The 22,009-nt window shown below is 41.5% G+C and overlaps 1 protein-coding gene and 1 long non-coding RNA gene across 2 annotated transcripts in view; both read left to right on the top strand.

The window, feature by feature from the left end:
- The window catches only part of LOC311499740 (uncharacterized protein), a 420,449-nt gene that overhangs the window by 384,403 nt on the left and 14,037 nt on the right, over window positions 1–22,009 (top strand). The window lies entirely within an intron of this gene.
- On the top strand, window positions 17,839–20,570 carry LOC311499776. Its single transcript, XR_014699467.1, has 3 exons — window positions 17,839–17,945; window positions 20,200–20,325; window positions 20,457–20,570. It is a non-coding gene; the product is annotated as an uncharacterized lncRNA (long non-coding RNA).

Raw genomic sequence — 22,009 nt, 5'->3', positions numbered from 1 at the left:
GTATGTGGTCTCTTTTCCACTGCAGGCTTGAATGTGAAAGTGTCACTTTCAGCACACCAACTCAGCCCAAGCGCTGTCTCCACTGGCAAGTTGTCCTGCTCCAAGTGCAGCTGTCTGGTTGTTTTGGACCGCTTTGCCTCTGGAATAGATGACAATACCTTTCGACTGTTGCTGGTCCACTTTAGCAGCTGAAATCCTCCTTTTGCACATATGTCAGCAAGATCAACAACCAACTGCAGTGCATCCTCTTCTGTGGGAAGGGATTTCAAACAATCATCCACATAAAAGTTGTTGTAAATGGTATCAGTTACCTCCACTTTGAAGTCATTCTTATTGTCTGTTGCAGTCCTCCTCAAAGCATAGTTAGCGCAACTTGGTGATGAAACTGCTCCAAAGATGTGAACTCTCATCCTGTGTTCCAGTGGACTCTGTGACATGTCTCCTTTCGGCCACCAGAGGAAGCAAAGAAAATCCACATGCTTCTCTGACACCTTCACCTGGTGGAACATAGCTTGAACATCAGTCATTAGAGCAGTGTTTTCCTGTCTGAATCTTGTTAAGACACCAAAGAGAGAATTTGTGAGATTGGGGCCTTGCAAAAGCTGACAGTTTAAAGAAGTTCCTCTAAATCCTGCTCCACAATCAAAGACCACTCTCAAGGTCTTCTTCTTTGGGTGATAGACTCCGTGATGAGGGAGATACCACACCCTGCCATCTTTACGTTCCAGTTGGTCTAGAGGAACCATCTCTGCATATCCACTGTCAATCAACTCGGCTAGAACCGCTGTATACTCCTCCTGATAGTTCTTATTCCTTTCAAACTTCCTCTTGAGACTTTGAATGCGTTGTTCAACTATGCACCTGTTGTTTGGCATGGTGATGTCATCCATTTTAAAGGGCAAGTCCATGCAGTAATGACTTTCCTGCATGCAAATGGACTTCTCAATGATCTCCATAAATTTCAAATCCTCCCTTGACATCTCCTGCTTTTCCTCCATTATTTTCTCATTGAAGTCCTGGTTATATTGAGAAATCAACAGCTCCTCCAGTCTGACGATGGATATCCTATTGGCATATATGGTCGAGCAGCTTCTCTGACAACCATTGTTGCCCCTCAAAGGTCCGTTGATGACCCACCCCAATAGGGTCTTCACGGCGTAAGGTCCATTACCTTTGCTGTTGATTATTTCCCATGGCTCCATGAGTTTTGGTGCATTAGTCCCAATCAAGATTCCAACATCAGCATCCAGTTCTGGGATCCTAATCTCTTTCAGATATTCCCATCTTTCAATATCTTGCTGAGTTGGGATGTTGTTCTTTGACACAGGAATTGTTTCTTGTGTGAATGTCTCTGGGAGCTCCACAAATTGATTACTGTCCAGCCTTGACACCTCCAGTCCTGTAAGAATTTGGCTTTCAACCACCCTTTCTTGGCCCATGGTGCGCAACATAATGTGAGTTTTTGTGCCCGGTAAATTCAACTTCTTCATGCAGCTGATGGTACAAAAGGTTGCTGTACTTCCAGGGTCTAAGAAGGCATACGTCTGCAGCACCTTATCTCCTTTCACAGACTTCAACTGTACTGGGATGATGGAAAGAGTACAGTCTTGGTCTCCGGCCCCAGTACAACCACCTGCTTGCAGGGAGACAAGTGCACTACTCACTGGTGTTTCCTGATGTTTGCTGCCTTTGTCTTTATTGTGGATATGCAGAATAGTTGGGTGCTTTAGATTACATTCATCACATGACAGCCGATTTCTGCATTCCTTGCTCGTGTGGCCAACCTTCAAACATCCAAAACAGATTCCTTTACCTCTCAGGAACTCGATTTTCTCCCTTTGAGAAATTTTCTTCAGTTTTGAACATTTGGATAATAGATGGAGCTCTTCACAATAAAGACAGGCTTCTGGTGACAGCTCCTTTGATGTTATGGGCTCCCTTTGCATTTTGTACATTGTTGACTTAGGAGGTACAGTGTGGTTGGTAGCTGCAATGGTTGTTGCAAAGCTGCTTCCTTTAATGTTGCTCCTGGTTAGCGGCTTGCCCCTGTTAACAGGCTTTGTTAATGTGCTTGGCCGTGGATCTGAAATATCACCGAAGAGTGGATGAGACAAGATCTTAACTTGATTCTCCAAAAAGTTCACCATATCAGGAAATGTAGCTCTGTAGCCTCGTCGTTCTTGAATGTCACAGGCTGTAGATCTCCATCTTTCCCTTAGCTTGTACGGCCACTTCATAATAACATTCCTCATGTTGGATGGGATATTCAACTCCTCCATGTAGTGTATCTCGGTCATAGCGTTGCAACATCCTCTGAGGAACAGAGCAAATTCATTCAGTGCCTGAACATCCTCTGCCTTAACAACGGGCCAAGCAAACACCTTGTCCATGTAGGCTGTTGCTATCTTGTACTCGTTACCAAAGTGTTCTTTCAAAAGACCTTTTGCTCTTTGATAACCTTGTTGTGGTGTCATATGAAGACAACTTCTCACCAGCTCTCTGGGCTGCCCCCTGGTATATTGCTCTAGGAAATACAAACAGTCTTGATAACTGCTGGTCTTCTCTTCGACGCAATGTTCAAAAGTCCTAAAAAATGAAGTACACTGCAATGGATCACCATCAAAAATTGGTATTTGTCTTTGTGGCAAAGTGACTGACATTTGCTGTTGTACAAGCATGGTAGTGATTTCATTTTGCTTTTGCATAACTCCACAAATGATGTCGTGCTCAGCTGTATTTTGCAGTGGTGAATGTCCATTTTGAAACCTGGGCAGTTGTTGCTCCTGTGCAGCTACTGACCTGAGGGGTGCACCAGTAGAGGCTATGAGAATATTTTGAGGTTGGTGCTTTAATGTACTTGTATGGAACATTTCAGTGTTTGGCTGCAACTGTGACCTGAGTGTGTCATCCATTCCAATTGAGGCTCCATGTTGGATTTGGTCCTGTGGTTGTGTTTGCACATTCACCTTTGGTTGCACATCTTGCTTAGATAAGACAGGTGGCGCTGTTGAGCCTTGATCCAAAGCCAGGATTTTTCCTTTTGGTACAAATTCATTTGCATTTGGGTTGAATTCCAGTTTTTGCTCTTTAAGTCCTTTGCTTATGTATGAGTTCATTCCATTTGAACTGGACTTTCCTCCAACATCACTGCCTTCCAGCACAGAGAGTCTTGCAGCAGCAGCAGCTATTTGTGTATCAATGTCCAGCTGCTCCTTAATTTTCCTCAGTTTGTCACTTTCCTGTCTGAGTTTCTCCTCTTGTGCTTCCAGTTCATGTCTCCTTTGCAGAGCAACAGCTTTCTCCATTAAAGCTGCTTTCTCAGCCTTTGCCTTTAAGCGTGCAGATGAAGTACTAGATGTGGCTGATCTAGAATGACTTCTCCTGCTTGACCTCTTACTTGGCACATTAGACACGCTGTCCTCAGGATTAATATCATATTGACACTCAGACTTTGCATTTTTATCAACACCATCATCATTTTGATCAGTATCATTTTTATCAACATCACCATCATTTTCATCAACATTGCCATCATCATCATTAGACATTCCATTCCCTTTCAACCATGTTGATATTTCTTCAACAAACGCATCATTGTTGGACCTTTTGGACTGAAACCATGTTTCTTGTTTTCTCTGCTCCTCCTCTGGGAGAGAAAATTCAGTGAGCAATGTGTTATGACACTCAGAGGCCTTTTGACATAGTTGTTTGAACCTTTTTAGATTATGTTGAACAGCAAAGACATTTTCCTTAGACACCAAGAGAGTTTTGATATGTGTCTTTAATTTGCTTGCATGTGCAAAATGGTCTTTCCTTTCCTTTTGGAGTCGTTCGATCACAAACATGATTCCTTTAAGAGTAGGTTTCCTTGTTCTTTTTTTCCGAGGCATCACTTTTCACAGTCGAGTCGGTTTCAGGATTAACACATTGCATTTCATTCATTTTTGACCGGAGCGTACTGGCGCTTTAAAGTGTAGACGCTTCAGAGTGCTGCGCTATGTTGCCGGCCTGTATGCGCACGCCGTGCGCACTTTATCCATATGACTAAATCACAGTCACACAACGAGAACTATTATCTTTTTCCTTCAATGTCCATGAATTCACAAGTCATCAATGAATAAAGTCTTGAATGAGAAACATCAAAGCGGCCGACTGCCGTATTAGCGCAATGCTGTTCCAAACGAGCAAAACAAGCATCCGTACAGGTGAGTGTACTAACCGGACCTCCCAGGTGTTACTCCGTGCCCATAAACGTTTCCTTCCTTTCGGGATGACGGTGATGGAATTGATGCGTCCCAAGATGTTATCCAGAAGAAGCTCCAAGTCTCCGGGTAGGATCGGGTTTTTACTTGTATAGCGACTATCCTGTCCTCCGTTAGTCACTGGTGAATGGGTGTGGGAGACTGTTTTTGACGCGCTCTTAATGACTCTCCATACGCTTTTCCATGTTTGGGTGATGTTCCCATTTAATCCAAGTTACAACAAAAACGTAATCATACAGATGCAAAGAAAATAACTGATGTGATGCTATTGGAAACAAAAGAAACTGAGGTGAGTGAGCCATGCAAGCGGTAAAAACCGCATGATCTTCCAACCCATTTCCCCCATGGCCCTCTGACCCCGTGCTTATAAAGAAAACGTCATACTGCCACCTGTGGAGACCTGACATAACCCACGAAACAAACAAATAAACAGATGTGGCTCCTACACAGACAAACAGCATTACATTGACATAATAATAAATGCAGTAAGACAGTGGATGGCAGTTCAAGTCACTACATGTGGATTGGTCACTTGGTTGTGTTAAGAATTCCAATGGCATTAGGGATAAAAGACTTTTTTAAAAAAAACCTTGGGCAGAGGGGCTCTATAGCGCCTCCCAGATTTACCTTACATGATTTTTCTCATTGTTATTTAAAAAAAAAAATTAAAAAAAATCCTTATTTCATGCGCTGAGTCCTCAAAAGGCTCTCTGAATCTAAGCCTGGGCACAGCTGTGTCCATGAAATGTGAAAATCCATACTTGTTGTAGGACTATAATAAAGATATTGTTGGAAAGGTCTCAACGTGGGGAATAACATATGTTAGTTTAGGGGATTGTAAATGGCTCCTTCTTTGAACTATTGACCTTTGAACCCCGACTTCTGAGAAGTTCTGAAGGGCTGTAATTCTGCATCAAAAGGGGCTATAGACATGGGACAAAGTGTTCTAGAAAGCTTATGAACTCAGCTATGTGACTATACCTGGTGGATATAGACAGAAAGTGGGAGCGCTGTCCAAAATGGTATCTTTTCACCCACTTGACAATTATATGCTTAAATTCTGGTAAGAAATGTGTTTCCCACACCCTTAAACCCTGGCTATGTATTCATTTTATTATTTATATCCTCCTATTCAAGGAAATCACTAATCGTTGTAGAAAATACAAATCCCTTGAGCTGCGACATATAGCTTGATACCAAGTCACGTGATATTTGTAGTTTTTTCAGTTTTAAAACACATGTTAAAATAGGGTTGTAAAAAAGACATATATACTGATTACATCGAATATCTAGTATTGCCGAACTAGCGATGACATTGCTTTAAGTTGATATATGTTAAGAAAAAGTAGTTTATTTAAGATGTGTTTAGAACCGCCCAATATAGATTTACGCCAAAAAGCAATGCAGTTTGGTTCTCCGGCTTTATAGAACAGTAGATAGGGTTAGCACCTCAGGAGGCCGGCCGTTCGTCTCTGAGATGACTCGCTGCTCCTGGTTCCACAGTTGGCGCTTCACTTCTCCGAAAACATCGGAGCAAACTTCCAACCAGGCGTTATTTGGATAAACTGATCACATATTGGGGATCTGCACCGTTACTTTCTAGCATGAAAAAATATTAAAACTTAATAAAGTGACGTATTAACAGCTATAGAGTCATAATTTGGGTGCATGCAAAACGACAACTGTGACCGGAGTGTTGATATTTACTCGACCGCTAGGGGTCGCTTAACTTTGAAACGTAACATGAGGTCGTAATTCGCCGTGTTAGTGCCATTTTCCAGCTTGTAATTTAGACTCAGATTTAGATATAATATTATTTTGATTCATATTTACTGATTGTTTATTTTAGCATAATTTTGATTGTGCTATGATTGCATTATTATATTTTATATTTTGCATTCTAGTTCAGTGCACATTTAGTGTACATGCATCGCAGTACCTAGACTGACCAGAGAGGCATAGCAGTGCGTGCTGAGCCATGACGTGGTTAGTTCACTGGCAGAAGGAGAAAACTGTGTGTTTTTTTATTTTTTTATTTTTTTTCAGTATTTATGAAAGGACGGAGAGAACACATTGTTTTCTACCGTCGTTCAACATTAAAACACGCATAGAGACTCGTTCTTTCCCTCTGAGAGTGGTTAAGTGAATGAATATGCTGTGAAATACTTAACGATCACAAGGAGGAAACTTTAGCCACTTCACGAGGAGGACAGTCTCAAGAATTTGACTTCAGTCATCAAGATAACTTCACTGACAGCTGAGTCATCAGTCAGAAACACACAGTTTAAATGCTGCTGCTGGTTGAAAGCTACATTTAGTTCCTGATAGAGAGATGGTCTGAATCCAGTCCAAACCAGCCTAGAGACAGACATCGAGGACAAAATATTATAGTGCTAGAGAGGGAACTATTCCCTCTTACACTCAATTAGCTGCATTTTAATTTGAACCAAAATGCTTTTTTTTTTTAACAGACTCGACAGTGCTTTCAAGCACAAACGCGAAATAAAAAAGTCCAACTACTGAGAAAGACTCAAAATATGTAGCTTTACCTGAGTACCCACTCACTGAATATATAACAATGTCCTATTAAAAGTATTCAGTCACTTATTCAAATATTATCATGAGGCTGACATGGTCAGCTATCCAGTCTGACCTATGTTGCTGAGCTCACCAGTGTGTTGTTTGTTTCTTAAAATGAACCAAACTGTTGACTGCACTGAGAGCTACATTGCAGAAATGTAAATGTGACACTTGATAACAACTCCACAACTTTAACCTGCTTAAATGTTGAAGAAATAATGAAGGAACATCCCACACCTGCCCATGAAACTGCTCCTGAGTCGACTTAGACTTAGACTTTATTCTTATCCACAAGGGAAATTGCTTGGTCACAGGAGCTCAGTTGCACATAAAAAGAGTTGAAGAAAATGAGTCCAAATGAAAGTAGCACCCAGAATTCCACTGTCCATGTAATCTTCATGTATGTTACGGTCTCTAAGGCTCAATAGACACATAACATAAAGGGACGCCAGACAACAATTGGAGGGTCTACAAAAAGGTGTGTTTTATTGAAACTCAAAAACAAAAAAAACAACAAACAACAAACAAACTCAAAGAACCAAAAAGGACTGTAGGTGCCGGCCAAAAGGGACAAAAGAGGAACTCGGACACGGGGCCAGCCCACACAGGGCCGTAGGACCCCGACCCCATTCCGACTACCCTCCCCTACCTGAGCACAAATGAGATTCAAGTGCTCAGCAGGCCAGGGGAGGAGTCACCAGGAGGAGACGGGAAGAGCAGCCGCACGTAGCAATGTAGTTAAAATGAGCCTTTATTATATTGTGAGAAGGTTTCAGCTGCAGAGACTCAACTCTGATCATATAATCATTTGACAATATTTAGGAGACGCTGTAGATGAAGTTTATTCTGTGTTTTTCTTTCAGAGATCAGCAGGATCCCAAAGAACAAGCACTGACCAATATGTTTGACAGAGAGAACTGATGGGACTATTTCACTGATTATTAGAATGAATTCCTCTCACTGGTGATAGCAGGACGTGTCTTTTAATACTACAACAAACAGCATGTGAGCAGCTAGAAATGGAAAGTTAGAACAGCAGGTGGATTCAGAATTCAACAAGTTTATTGTCATAGACACAGCAAAGGTTCCACTGGGCAATGAAATTCTCCCTCTGAGAGTTCCCTTCACACTAAACTAAAATAAACAACTCAACTAAACTAACATGAAGGAAATAAACTTAGTCTAAGCTTAGAAAAATAAATCAATGAAATACTGTCAGTACTGTCACAGTGGTAGGACAGTGCCAAAGATATGTGCAGATGAGGCAATGAGATGGTTTGTGTCAACAAGTTGAAAGTTGCAGTCAATGGGTGATGATTGAGTGATTCAGTAGTCTGATGGCCTGTGGATAGAAATAGTTTTTTAGTCTGGTTGGCCTTGCTCCCACACTCCTGTAGCGTCCTTCCTACTTGTTCTGGACTCAGCACCTGGAGAAGAAAACTCCTAGAAGTCTCAATCCAGATGAGGCAGAATTTAGAAACTATTAAAGAAGTCCCCAGCATCAGCACAAGAACATCATCTAAAGACAAATACTTTGTGGTCATCCTACTAAAGCAGAGCAGACTGAACACTGTGCATCTTTCAGAGGCTCAGCAGCAGAAGACTGACTGAGGATTTCCCTGCACATGTGGAAAAGAAGTTCCTCATTTAATGGCAGCTTCATTTCAAACAGGATCACTGATGGTAATCCAGTTAAAGTTTAGTGATTTGTAAAAATAAAGTCAGACTGTTTAATGACTGAATGAATTTACTGGAGGGAAACATGAAGAGAAGAATTAGAAATAATCTCCTGAATCCTTCAATTGAATGAAGCCAGTTCAACCTTTAAAACAGAATGACTAAATGTTGATGGAGGGATTTCTGAAGCTCTCTGCTGAATGATCTGATTCCTCTACAACAGCGCCACCTGCTGGAAAACCTGCATCACAGCATGAAGACACAGAAAAACAAAGAGTTTTATTTCCTGTTCTGAGGATTTCAGAACATGTCAGCACATGAAGGACAGACTGTTGACACTCTAAAGAAGTCTCTCCAACTCAGAGCAGCTTTTCAGAGTTACAGCTGCTTGCATTTGTTCTTTTTATGGAACTTTTGTGATTGATTATAATTTACGCAAAAAATAGAGAAAGAAAAACGTGAATCTTTTTAATTTAAGGTATAAATATCAAGTTAAATGTAATTATTTCAGTAAACTCTCTCCAGATAGAGTTACAACCTTTAACACTGTATTCTTCTTGTTTTATGGTCGATTTTATTCTGAAGAGACTTTGGACACACCTCATTTCCTCTCCTGTACAGAGTCCAGGTGAGTTTAAGGCCCCGCCCATTAAAACTACCTGTGAACGGAAGAGAAGCAGCTTCTTTCCTCCACACACGAAGGTAGGAAGAGTCAGTAAATCAACCTGAGGTGAGTTCAGCAGGTGAGAGTCCAACATCTGTAAATGATTAACTGGATCATCATCATCTTTCTTCATCTTTAACCGAAACACGGAGGAAACGTGGCCTCAGGTTAGAAACCATTTCAAGTTGATCAAGTTAACCTGCTTTAAACATTTAATGTCATTTAAAAATGATGCGGACAAACTTCCAACATGTGGTGTTTGTAAATGACTTTAATCAAATGAGATCAGACTGGTTTCCTCTCTAACGCTGCTCTCCTGACTATTAGTTTCTGTTCATTTAAACCCAACCGACTCATCCAGAGGACAGATATCAGTAGATCTGCTTTAAGTTCTGTTTTTAAAAGTTGACACGGCTCAATAAATAAAATGAATACTAAAAACTGGCAGGTCAATTCAGATTAACAGATGTGTTGATAAGGCTGGCGTTATGGAACCAGGAAGTGAATTCTGGTGAAATGATTAATTCATCTGTTTATTTAAATACTTTAATTTGTTTGAATATCTAAAAGAAAAATTAAAACTATTAAAAAATGTCCTGAAACATGATTACATGCAGCATTTAAAGATGATAGAGAACGATAACGGAAACCCATAGTTAATGATTGATTATAAACTACTAGAGTATGAATGCAAGGACAGTAAAACAGAAGAGGGTCTGTGCATTTGTTCATAATTCAAGTTTGCTTTTTAAAACTGGGGGTAAAAATGGTTATTAGATTTTCTGTTTTATAAAAAATGTAATTAAATTAATTAAAAAAAATGTGAAAAATAGATAATGATCATATTAAACTTAATGTTCTTTCTACTAACGTGATTTATTGTCCTTGAATGAACCAGGAAGTAGTCTCCATGGTGACTACTGGTTCACTGCACTCACATGCGTGGATCATTATGTTCAGCACCTCATAGTATTCACTTCTAAATCTACAAGTGTAGATTTTGAAAGTTTAGATTTTAAATAATAACTGTGACAGACAATGGAGCTCTTCAGAGAGTGATTTCAGTCGTGGAGATTTCAGTCGTGGAGAGTACTGGTTGTCTGAGTTGTTAGTGACTCAACTCAAACTTTATGAACAAAATAAATTGATTTAAAAGTTGCTGAAATTTCTCCTAAATTCACCTGAAACACCTGCAGGATGTGACTGACTGTGAACAACTTTTACTGACTGTCAGGAACTACTTTGAACCTCAGGATGTTTTGTGAATCTGGTTCTAGTTTAGTTAATGTTCATATAGTTATTACCATCTAGTGGACAGATGTAGAACTACATCATCTCATATGGATCATGTCAGTCAGGTAAGAGAGAGGAACGAGGAAACAGTTCCCTCTGACTGCAGGGAACCTCCCACTGGTTAAACTGGTTTTAACGTCACTCTGATGTGTTTACAGACTCTGAAGTTATGAGGAAGTGACGACGTCCTCAGATCAAATCCAGGACTGATGAGAGAGAATGAGCAGCTTCTTCTCAACACATGAAGGTGGAAAGTGTCTGAAAGTCGACCTGAAGTGAGTTCAACAGGTGAGAATCCTACCAGAGAAATCTGGAAATGTCTCATTAACTGGATCACTGTGATTCTATTCAGTTCATGTCAGTTCTTTACTGATCAGAGGAACATTTATGGATCATGATTATCTATTTTTGAATATCTATTTGACATTAGATATAGGGGCGTATAGGGTCGGCACAGTGGCGGCACAGTGGAGAGGTGGTTAACACTGATGCCTCACAGCGAGAAGGTCCCGGGTTTGAATCTATGGGCTGACTGGTTCCTTTCTGTGTGGAGTCTGCATGTTCTCCCTGTGTCTGCGTGGGTTCTCTCCAGGTTCTCCAGCTTCCTCCCACCATCCAAAGACATGCTGGTTGGGTTCATTGGTGATTCTAAATTGGCCGTAGGTGTCATTGTGAGTGTGAATGGTTGTCTGTCTTTGTGTGTTAGCTCTGCGATAGACTGGTTCAGAAGATGAATGAATGAATGAATTTGCAGGTATACAGATCATTAATAGCTTAGTGAGTTAGAAAAAGTCATATATGTGAATATATATGACTGTTATGCCCCGTCTAGGGGTGTCTGGGACACAACATGAGTAAAGGCCCTTGGTTAATGAAATTTAACCGATTTGAGTCGGAGCTCCACCGTCTCATCAAAACACCGTTGTCCAAAAAAACCCTAATAGATTCTTTAATTTCCTCGGCGGCTACAACAGAGGACAGACACAAAGTTAGAGACGGATCATTTTTCTGAGCATTAATCAACATTTCCCTCGAAATGTGTAAGCTCAACTCTGCATCATCAGGAAAAAGATCAGACTCAACACATTCAGACACATTCTGACTCTCAGTGGTGGGAGACACTGAAAAGTTAAGTTCACCCTCAGCTAATGTAGCCATGAACGACTCAGACAAATCCACAACTTCTCCCAGTTTACGAGCCTGTGCGCGCGTAATTGCGCACACGGGAAACACATTTGGCACACATACGTCAGGAGAGACAGAGGCAGGGCAGCAGGCAGGCGCAGCAGAAACGGGATCCCCAACGACTTCGGGCAGAGGAAACACTTTTCCTCCGGCCAAATCGTTACCTAAAATAAATGAAATGCCACTAATCGGAAACCGCGGGACCACGGCGACTTTCACGTGTCCCGACACAAGGGGTGAATGCAAATGAACCATATGTAGGGGGGTATTTAGTTCGCTCAGCTTAATTCCCCACACTACCAAATCAGCATCGCACGAAGTCTCTTTCGAGAGCGGTAGGACACTAGCCAGCATGAATGAATGAATGGCGGCGGTATCACGGAACTTTCAACTCTCCAGACAAATTATGTTGTTCACATGTAGCCCAAAAGAAGGTCTTCAGGGAGGCTGTTCTCAGGTAACATACAGGCTGATGAACAAGGTAACTAACTGGCACCTGGATAAGAGATGGAGAACAGACATGGAGAAAATTGGAGAAGCAATGCGGTTGACAAGTAAGTTGATTAAATGACATACTCCTGTGTTTGTTTCCATCATAACAAATCAGTAGACAATGACTGTCTACTATTTTAGACCTAAATATATTACAACATAACACTGATATTATTGATGAATAAGATCTTCATATACTTACACAAATGCAAACAAATCCTGGAAAGGAGGTTGACGTACAAGGCAACAGGTACTGAACATACCCTGTGGACACATACATCAAAGACAGACATGGATAGGAGATGGAGAAAATTGGAGAAGCTATGCAGTTGACAAGTAAATCAATTAAATGGCATACTCCTGTGTTTCTATCATAACAAAGCAGTAGACAATGACTGTCTATTATTTTAGACCTAAATATATATTTGATTGCAGTGTAACTTAAATGGGCAAATACACAGATTTAGGAGGACCAACAACATTGATATTATTGATGAATAAGATCTTCATATACTTACACAAATGCAAACAAATCCTGGAAAGGAGGTTGATGTACAAGGCAACAGGTACCGAACAAACCCTGTGGACACATACATCAAAGACAGACATGGATAAGAGATGGAGAAAATTGGAGAAGCTATGCAGTTGACAAGTAAATCAATTAAATGGCATACTCCTGTGTTTCTATCATAACAATATATATAATTTTTTTCCAGACAACAAATGTTAAAAACTACTAAGCTTTTTTGAAGCAGAATTCATGGCAATGTTGCTGTTCTGGATGACATTATATTGTACAGATGTGTCAAAAGAAGGAGACTATGAGTATATAAGACAATTGTGATTATATTTCAACCTACTTAAAAAAGGCTCCAGCAGGTCTTGGGGTCATCTTTGCTCGAACGGCTTGGAGCTTCACATTCCCTCTCATCTGCGCTTCGTCTCCCCTTCGCCAGCCATGACCATCACATAACTTTGTGGACTGAACTGTTCTAATGGTGGCCCATTTGGTTTCAGAAAAATCAGGTTTGAAAGTCTGGTAACAGCAAGGGAGTTCCTCTTGTCAGTAAGAATGTTGTTCATGCAACTGAAGGCTCGCTCACATTCACTGGTAGACACAGCAATGGTGTGGACAGCTTTTAGCAGAGGCTTCAGAGCTTCTGGTGTCTTGGATCCCCTCAGCTCCTTGTATTCCCGAAATCCTTGTATACTTCTTCTCCTCTCCACTTTTAACCTGTCACACAAGCGGAGCACCTCTTCTTCACCATGTTGTATGTCCAGTTCTCCCTCAGGCCAAGTGTCTGGCTGTAGAGCCTTTATGTCTGTTGTCAGTTGACTGTCACCTTTGTGTGAGGAGCTCTTTTGTGTGCTGACATGAGAGGAAGTTGTTGGAGACATCCTGCATTTAATATTTTCAGCCATGCTGCGGAAGAACTGTCCTGTGTTGATCTTCACAATTCTCAGATTTTCATGCAGGGCTACATTCTTGAAGGACCCCTCTGTTTGAGCTTGAAGAACACTTTTTGTGTATGGGCCTGGTAAGGAAACCATTGACTCAAAGACTCGAACCTGTCGAGCCAGCAGCTTGTCTGCTTCAGGTAGCATCATGTCTCTCTTTTGGAGCAACCTTGACAGATCACTGAGTTCTGTGAGGGCATCATACATCACACCAAGATTGAAAACAAAGGACACTGAGGTGAAAACATCATTGAGTCCCTTGTATTTCGCTCTCTCTGTTGAATCCCTTGTATCATCAGTGGCAGCACTGGAAAAATGCGCCTGAAGAGCTTTGTAGCTTTCCCATACAGCTTTCACAGTCCTCTCACTTGAAGCAACCCATCTTACTGACAAAACTCGTCCAATGGAAAGGAGATGTTGTCCAACACTCTGTGCACAATGACACAGTTCTCTTTTGTTTTTGGGTGAGGCATGATAGAGAGTGTAGAGCTTGTCAAAAAAAATCTTAAAATGGTTAAGTCCACTGACCTCCTTGACAACATCGCCAACTGCCAATTCCAGACGATGATTTGAGCAGTGCCACACATACAGGTGTGGAAATCTGGTGCAAAGTTGTGTAGCAACTCCGGCTCTTCTGCCCAGCATTACTGATGCTCCATCACATCCAAATGCCACAAAACACTCATCCAAGAAATGGTCATCAAAGCCATTTTTATGTAGACATGCTAGCAGTTTCTCTGTTATATCATTTGCTGTGGTCCCATCCAACTCAAGCAGGTCAAAAAATATTGTGTCTGGCTCTGCGTTGGCAATAGCTGACCGCAAACACACCACCAGTACAGACTTTCCGCTGATTGTGGTGGATTCATCAATCAACACACACAATTTTCGTCTGTTCTTGACTATGTCATCAGCTACTTTTTTCTTCATCTCTGTTGAAATATGATCAGTGATATCAGCACATGTGTTATTTGAGTGAAGAACTCGACCCATGTTGACTCCGTTCAGCTCCTGCAGTCTCACATCAACTGGCATATCCGTGAATGGACGTCCATGCTTACCCATTTTGTACGCTGTTCGGAACACTCTGCAACTTGTATCATACTCAGTCTTGTGCATGTCTTGAATGTGTTTTTGTATTTCGTTGCGTGACGAGATTTTTTCTATCTCTGCTGCTTTTATGTGTGACTTGGAATCTCGGTGTTCTTTAATCTTCTTACGCAAAGACAACAGTTGTTTTGCCTTGTCAGCTCCAAATGCAGAGATTAAACAGCCACTCCATTCATGTGACAACCTCAGTCCCTGTTGTGTTTGGGTACCAAGGGAGTTAACTTTACTACATACCTTGCATCCAAGCCTTTTGTCTTTACTTATAAGCCACTCATTCTGTGAGCAAAAATACATTATTTGGTCCTGTGACCAGCAGTCCGGCCATTCTTGTCTTGTGAGGTTATTGTTGACATCACTGGCAACAAGTGAATCACACGCCCCCTCTGTGTTAGCAGAAGCGCTAACATTACTGCTAGCTGGCTGCTCTTCATTTGGAAAAGTGACGCTTGTCTGTCCTCCTGTGTCATCCTCACTGATCCGGGTTCTCTTTTGGCCCTTTTGGAGCCACGCCAACATTTGTTATGAGGTTCACTAAACCGTCTGGTCTGACTCAAACAACCGGCAAACTCGTTTCAACTGGCATGGATGTTGACATTCAGCGTCGCGCGAGATCTCTTCTTCTTCACGCGACGTCCTTTCCGGCACACTCGATTCGCGAGACCTCCTCTCGCGAGGGGCAGGAGTGCGGTGTGACCAGTGCACACTGGGTAATGTAGTAAGTTAGTAAGTATAGGAGCATGAGTATCACGAATCGCAAAGCGAGAAATAGAACAGGACAGGGTACTATGAGCTCATGAGAAGTCCCGGTACGCCGTAAAAAGTCCCGGTACGCCAGAGGCTAAAATTGAGAAGTGCCGGTACTCCGTACCGGTGCGTACCGGCCCACTTAAAGCACTGGTTCTCAATGGACAAACTGGCACAAACTTCCTGGGCCTTCCCCACGAGCTTACATTGTAACAAAAGTGACCAGAACTCCTTTGGCCACTTTAATGCAAAAGCTATTCTCTCAAACGTGCTGAAATAAGAGTCCACCTCGGACTCACGAAATGGAGGGACTAACGCAATGTGCTTACTAATGTCAAAAACCGGCGCAGAAACACTCTGGTTAAGAGATACCGGGGTGGAGACTACAGGCGCTGCTCTTTCCAGTTCGAGAGCCCGGACACGGAGATGCATCGCTTGCACTTCAAGCTGTTTATTTCGGTTCTCCATCTCCTTTATTTGAAGGGCTAAGCGAAGATCCTCTGTGGACACATTACCAGAAAGATCAGAACTAGGCTCAGGCTCCACACCAGACGCGAGCACGCCAGCAACCTCCGCCGCTTTCGTCTCCGTCACCGGTGCGTCACCAGCAGCCTCAGCCGCAACCGCAGCAGCTGACTTAGGCAGCACACCTTGCTCCACCAACTTCTCACACACCTCGTGTTTGAGCTCTGCTTTCCGAGCACTGTAATGCACTTGCACCCCATAGAAATTAGCCAAAATGAACAAGTCTGCTTTTGTGCACTTGTCAATCTTTGCCACAGTCGGACTGGTCACAAAATCATCCAAAGAAAATTCCATAATTTTCCCCCACACACAAAAAAAACTGCCAACCAGAAGTAAGGGGAAAAAAACATACTCACCGACCGTCCCACAAACAAAGCGCGAAAAGAAAACGGACGAGCCCCCAATTCATGTTATGCCCCGTCTAGGGGTGTCTGGGACACAACATGAGTAAAGGCCCACATCTTCCCCAAGTCCCAAGTAGCCACCAAAACACTATCGATTGCAATGTAAAGAAAGGATTCATTTACAGAAAATAACTCTGTTTAACAATGAGTGGATGTGTCTTCGGGTGGACCAAGGCCAAAATAACAAACAAAACAACCCTACTTAGAAATAAATCAAATAACCTAAACAATGCAAACAAAAGACAAAACTCTTACCTCCCTAACTAAATAAACAGGAGAAAAAATAAGGGAACAAAACTGGCAGTCCACCCCTACTACTCAAAGTAAACGAACAAACAAAACTAATGAAGAACAAAGAAGCAAAAACTGTGGCTGGTTGGGAGATGAGGAGGATGAGGAGAATCCTGCTGCCCGCGCAGGCGCGCCATCTTGGCCGCTTTTAAATGAGGGAGCTCCGTGCTGCAGCCAATCGGGAGCCAGGACCGGGACCTTCCCACCAATCACCTCACAGACGTGGCACACACCTACTCAATATAAAGAAAAAAAAACAACAACTAATAGCCATTACGACGTCAGGCGTAACAATGACCCATATGTGAATTTGCAGGTTTACAAATCATTAATAGCTTAATGAGTTAGAAAAAGTCACATATGTGTTTTACTGGTGAATAAAAGATGAAGTGATTTTAACCTGAGCTCACATGACTCAGGATCCAGGATGTCTGAGGGTGTCCTGTGGTGTCTAGCAACAGAATGTTGTTAGTGGGGGGGCTTTGAGGGGAGGGGCCTCTGTGGATCATCCCTCAGATACTTGATCAGTTTGGGATCTAGTGAATTTGGAGGCTCTCGTGCTGTCTCACTCATATTCTCCTTTCACTCCACACCGTTCTTTTTGTTGTTGTTGTTGTTGTTGTTGATGCCACCAACCTGGCTTAGCTGGGCCGTGATAGGTCGAGAGGCTAAAGCCCTTCCTCTGCCTACATCCCCCAGAATGACTTGCAGTTGTGGCTCGGGGTTTTCTTCCTATTTTTCTCTATTGGAGTTCAAGTGAAATTATCAAACATTCTATCAAACTATTTTCTATTGATATCGATCACGTGTCTATCTAGCCTTTCTGTGTGGAGTCTGCATGTTCTCCCTGTGTCTGTGTGGGTTCTCTCCAGGTTCTCCAGCTTCCTCCCACCGTCCAAAGACATGCTGGTTAGGTTCATTGGTGATTCTAAATTGGCCGTAGGTGTGAGTGTCTCTCTGTGTTAGCCCTGTGATAGACTGGAGACCTGTCCAGGGTGGACCCCCCCTCTAGACCAATGACAGCTGGGATAGGCTCCAGCAGACCCCGCAAAGAAGATGAATGAATGAATGAATTAATGGATTATAAATTTGTGTGTAGTTTGACCTTATAGAAAATAAAAGGAAATGTCTGTCCTGTGTTTGTAGGAAGATTAAACTTCAGAAATAAGACGCTCCTGTATCAGCTGTGTCCATGGAGAGAGACCAGCGTAAGAGTCAACCTGTTGGCTTTAAACATGAACAGCCGTCAGCTGATCCAAGGTAAGAAATATCCTCAACAGATGCTAGAACCACCTTAACAGCCCCTTGACTGTCTGTAAGGATCTATTATGACTGATGTCTAACTGGGAAGTTCTTTCATGATCCATTTTCTAAGATGGCCATTATCAGCCTCAGTGACTTTGACTCCACATGCTTTCCCTTTCAGTTCACTTACACCTGTTTAACACTAGAGTACTACACTGCCAGTAAGTTGGTCATATCAGTAGACATGTGGTGTTTTATCATAATGTCTCTAAAAGACAAAAACAACTGTCTAAGTGTATTTTATACATTTGTTTGTGTTTATTACTATGCATAGTTCAGTTACATCATAGACGGTAAAAATGAAAATGATTGGCAGTTTGCCTGTTACTGGTGACGTCCGGGGATATGATAGGCTGTTTCCGCACATTGGGTCCGCCCGTCTGTTAGCTGATTGGCTGTTCGTGTGTTTCTGCCGGCAAGAACGAAGTCCATGAAGACAGCTCCACTTCGATAGAAATTGGCTTCAAAACAAACAACAAGCTAAAGTTCTGTCTCGCCCAGACGCGTGCACGGCTTACAGTCACAAACACAAGACAACACACTCACCACGGCAGAAACACCAGGCCAGAGCGGCAAGTCTGCCGTGGCGTCATCGTCAGTGGCATCATTCATTTTGCTCAACATTATAAGTATTGCGACTTTCCTGTCCTCCTGAAGTCGCTTGAGAGGTAGATAGGTCCTGTATATGTGCGACGCGCTGCTGCTTGTCAAACAAAGCACACTGAGTCCCAAGTAAGTTTCAAACTATTTAATAATCAAAAAAAAAATGAAAGGAACGGCTACTCAAACGGCTTCTCAGTTACACACACACATAAGATGGGAAACGTGCACTGTTGGTGGATGTGTAACAAAACGATCAAACAAAAAGCGGTCAACAAAAATTACGGCTACCTAAACTCACCTCTCTCCACCCGAGTACCTGTCATCCAACCCATATATAGCCTAAAGCTGTCACTCACAGCACCCACGTGATTCAACGACCCGGACGTCACCGTGGCAACCAGACCAAACAAATCACACTCAGAATAATCAATAAGTGAATCAAATTATGGCTCCTACAATAAGTAATTAACAAGTATTTATAACTTGCACAAATACATTGCAGTTCATAAAAATAATGATAAAAAAAGGACGCAGTATCGCGATAATACCCGGAACCGTGATACTTTGTTTGGTATAGTATCGTGGTTACTCATTTTGGTATCATGACAACTGTAATCTTTATAGTCAAGAGGTAAAAGCCCAATGTGGAACATTTTGTTATTAATTCGTCTTAATTGTTCTCGGTTTTCCCCCCAGGTGTGGTGGTGGCGTTTTTGGCTTTTTTTTTTTCCTGTCAGATTTTGCCGTGTCTTTTTCCCCCCAGAGTGGCAGCGCTTTTAGTTTGTTTGTGGCAGTTGGGTCTGGTCTGTTGTGTTTAGTTTGCAACCAGCATTTTTAGGTGTCATTAGTATTATTTTTGAACAGAGAATTTTTATTTTAGTCATGGTAATCAGTATCTGTGTTGCTTTCCTTTTCACAGGAACTCTTTTTCTTTTGTTTTCCTCCTCTCATCCCCTGGTTAAACAATTGGGAGGTAACAGTACAGATTTACAGTTCACTTCAATGTTGAGGCTTCTGGCCACAGTGTCTAAACATACAGTCTAAACATGGCAGGAGTGTGTTTGTTAAAGATATTAGTTTTAATCAAAGATGTTTCTCCACAGACAAAACACAAATCAATGTGACTGAGCAGAGTTTGGACATGATCCAGTCTGAACATGAGATCCAGTCTGGTTTCTCAGATAGCAAATCATCATTGTGGTTTTCAAACTGTTATGCAGATGGGTTCCTCAATATGAACTGGGTTCTGCTCAAGGTTTCTTCCTGTGAAAAGGGAGTTTTTCCTTGCCACCGTTGCCTTCAGTCTTTCTCTGGGGGTTTCAGGCCGGGTTGTGTAAAACGTCTTGAGACGATTTGTATTGTTATTGATGCTGTATAAATAAAATTGAATTAAATTGAATTGGGTCTTTTAATTTTTATCTTATTAATGAAATAAATCAGAGATGGTCTCAGTGCAGTAGAGTATTAATCCTGATCTGTTACAAATATTGGTGATCAACAAACTCTTTATACTGTATCTAGAACAATTAAATATCTACATGTTTCCTTGAGCTTGTCCTGTTATTTGAATTCAACATTAAACATTGTATTTACATATTATATCCAGTGTTTGGAGGAGGATCCATCAACAGAAACATGATTCTCCTGAATACAGCTGTGTGTCCATGAAGAGTGATTGGTCCAGAGATCAACCTATTAACTTCAAACATGGACAACAGTCTGATGATCCAGGGTAAGACAAACAGCATTTATCTGACAAACACAGGACTTTACATCAAAACATTCAACAATAAAACTGAAACATATACTGTATAAAGAATGTATGTGTGTTAATGTGTGTTAATCCATGTTGTGTTTTGACAGGATCCCTCAGCAAAGACCAGATCCCTCTGGAATCACATCTGTGTCCATGAAGAGTGACTGGTCTATAGGTCATCCTATTAACTTCAAAGATGAACGGGAGTCAGCTGATCCAGGGTCAGAATGAACACAGATCTATTAATCATTATTCAGTTCTGTTCATTAGACTGTCATGTTTTAGTCCAGAGTGTATCTGTCATTTAGTTTCCTCTGTTAAAACACCACATTCAGTAATCAGAGCAGTGTTTGTTGTTCTCATCTTGTGTTTGTGGCATCAATAAAATGATGATCATCACCAAAGTGTGTTTGTTAAAGAAGTTAGTTTGAATCAAAGATGTTTCTCCACAGACTTCAGCAGCAGATCTCAGTGGTTTCCAGTGATCATCATCACAAAGACCTGGACTCCATATTCATGGTGAGTAAATGTTCAATCACAGTGTAACCCTTTTACCACCGGCTCGTGTATTAAAGCCCACCTTATGCCTTCTGGTGAAGTCTTAACCCTAATTAAACATTCTACGGTAAAAGATACATCTCAAATAATAAATATCAGTCTAGGGTACTGTTTGATTCTCTCTTCTAAATAACCAGTTGGAGACTATGGGGAATACACTTGACCTGTAAGCTCACATGTAGATGCATATTTAAATGATAAACACAATGCAATAAACACAACACAGGATCTAAATTTTAGAAAATGTATTAACCATTTGCTGGAAAAACAAATTCGAACCTTTCTCTATGAAGAAGAGAGAATATAGAAAATAAAAAAAATAGAACCCCGGGGGTATAGAGTTTTTGTCTGTCTTTTCTCAAACTGTCTAATTTTATTTTGAGTGCACTCTTAGTCTACTTTCGTTGGCGCGCTTTAGTTGGAGCTCTGATGGAAACCTTTGACAACAGTACCTCCATGTGTCTGTGCAGTCAGCAAGACCAGGCTGCAGCCGAAGAATCGCTCGCTCGTTGTGGTAGCAACCGTCTCCGCTCGCAGCAGCTCGTAGCGACAAACCTCCATCTCTCTCGTTACCGAACTTGCCTCGTGTTCACCCAAACACTAGCGGTGGTGGAAAGTTCGACTCAAACGCTCCGAATACGTCATACAACTATGGTTCACAGTCTGTTGTTGTTGACCAACCTCAACACTGTCGACACACACAGTCCTGAAGTCTTTGCTCTACGCCATTAGCACGTTACTCTTTCTCTCTTGCTCTCTCGAGTCTTTTCCCGGAGGTAAAAAAAAAAAAACTCTCTCAAGGTCATGAACTCACGCACGTAATGTAACGTAATAAAATTACTTTTAACCTCTTTTTGTTGTAAAAGACATTCACATTCCATGAAATTGTGTTTTTAAAGTAACTCATTTTAAACACAAACTATTTATACATTTTAATTATTTATATCAAATAGTTACGTAAAGTTTAGCTTCACCATGAACTGTCATTTTATCTTTAACTTATTCCCATGAAAAATATAAAATAAATACCACTGATATTTATCAGAGTATTACAACAGCTACTACTGCTAACCTCAACAACCACAAACTAGCATTCTGGTTG

Source organism: Chelon labrosus (assembly GCF_963514085.1).
Source record: "Chelon labrosus genome assembly, chromosome: 14".
NCBI lineage: Eukaryota > Metazoa > Chordata > Actinopteri > Mugiliformes > Mugilidae > Chelon > Chelon labrosus.
Note: the sequence above shows the minus strand (reverse complement) of the source record. Positions and strands in the feature narration are given on the sequence as shown.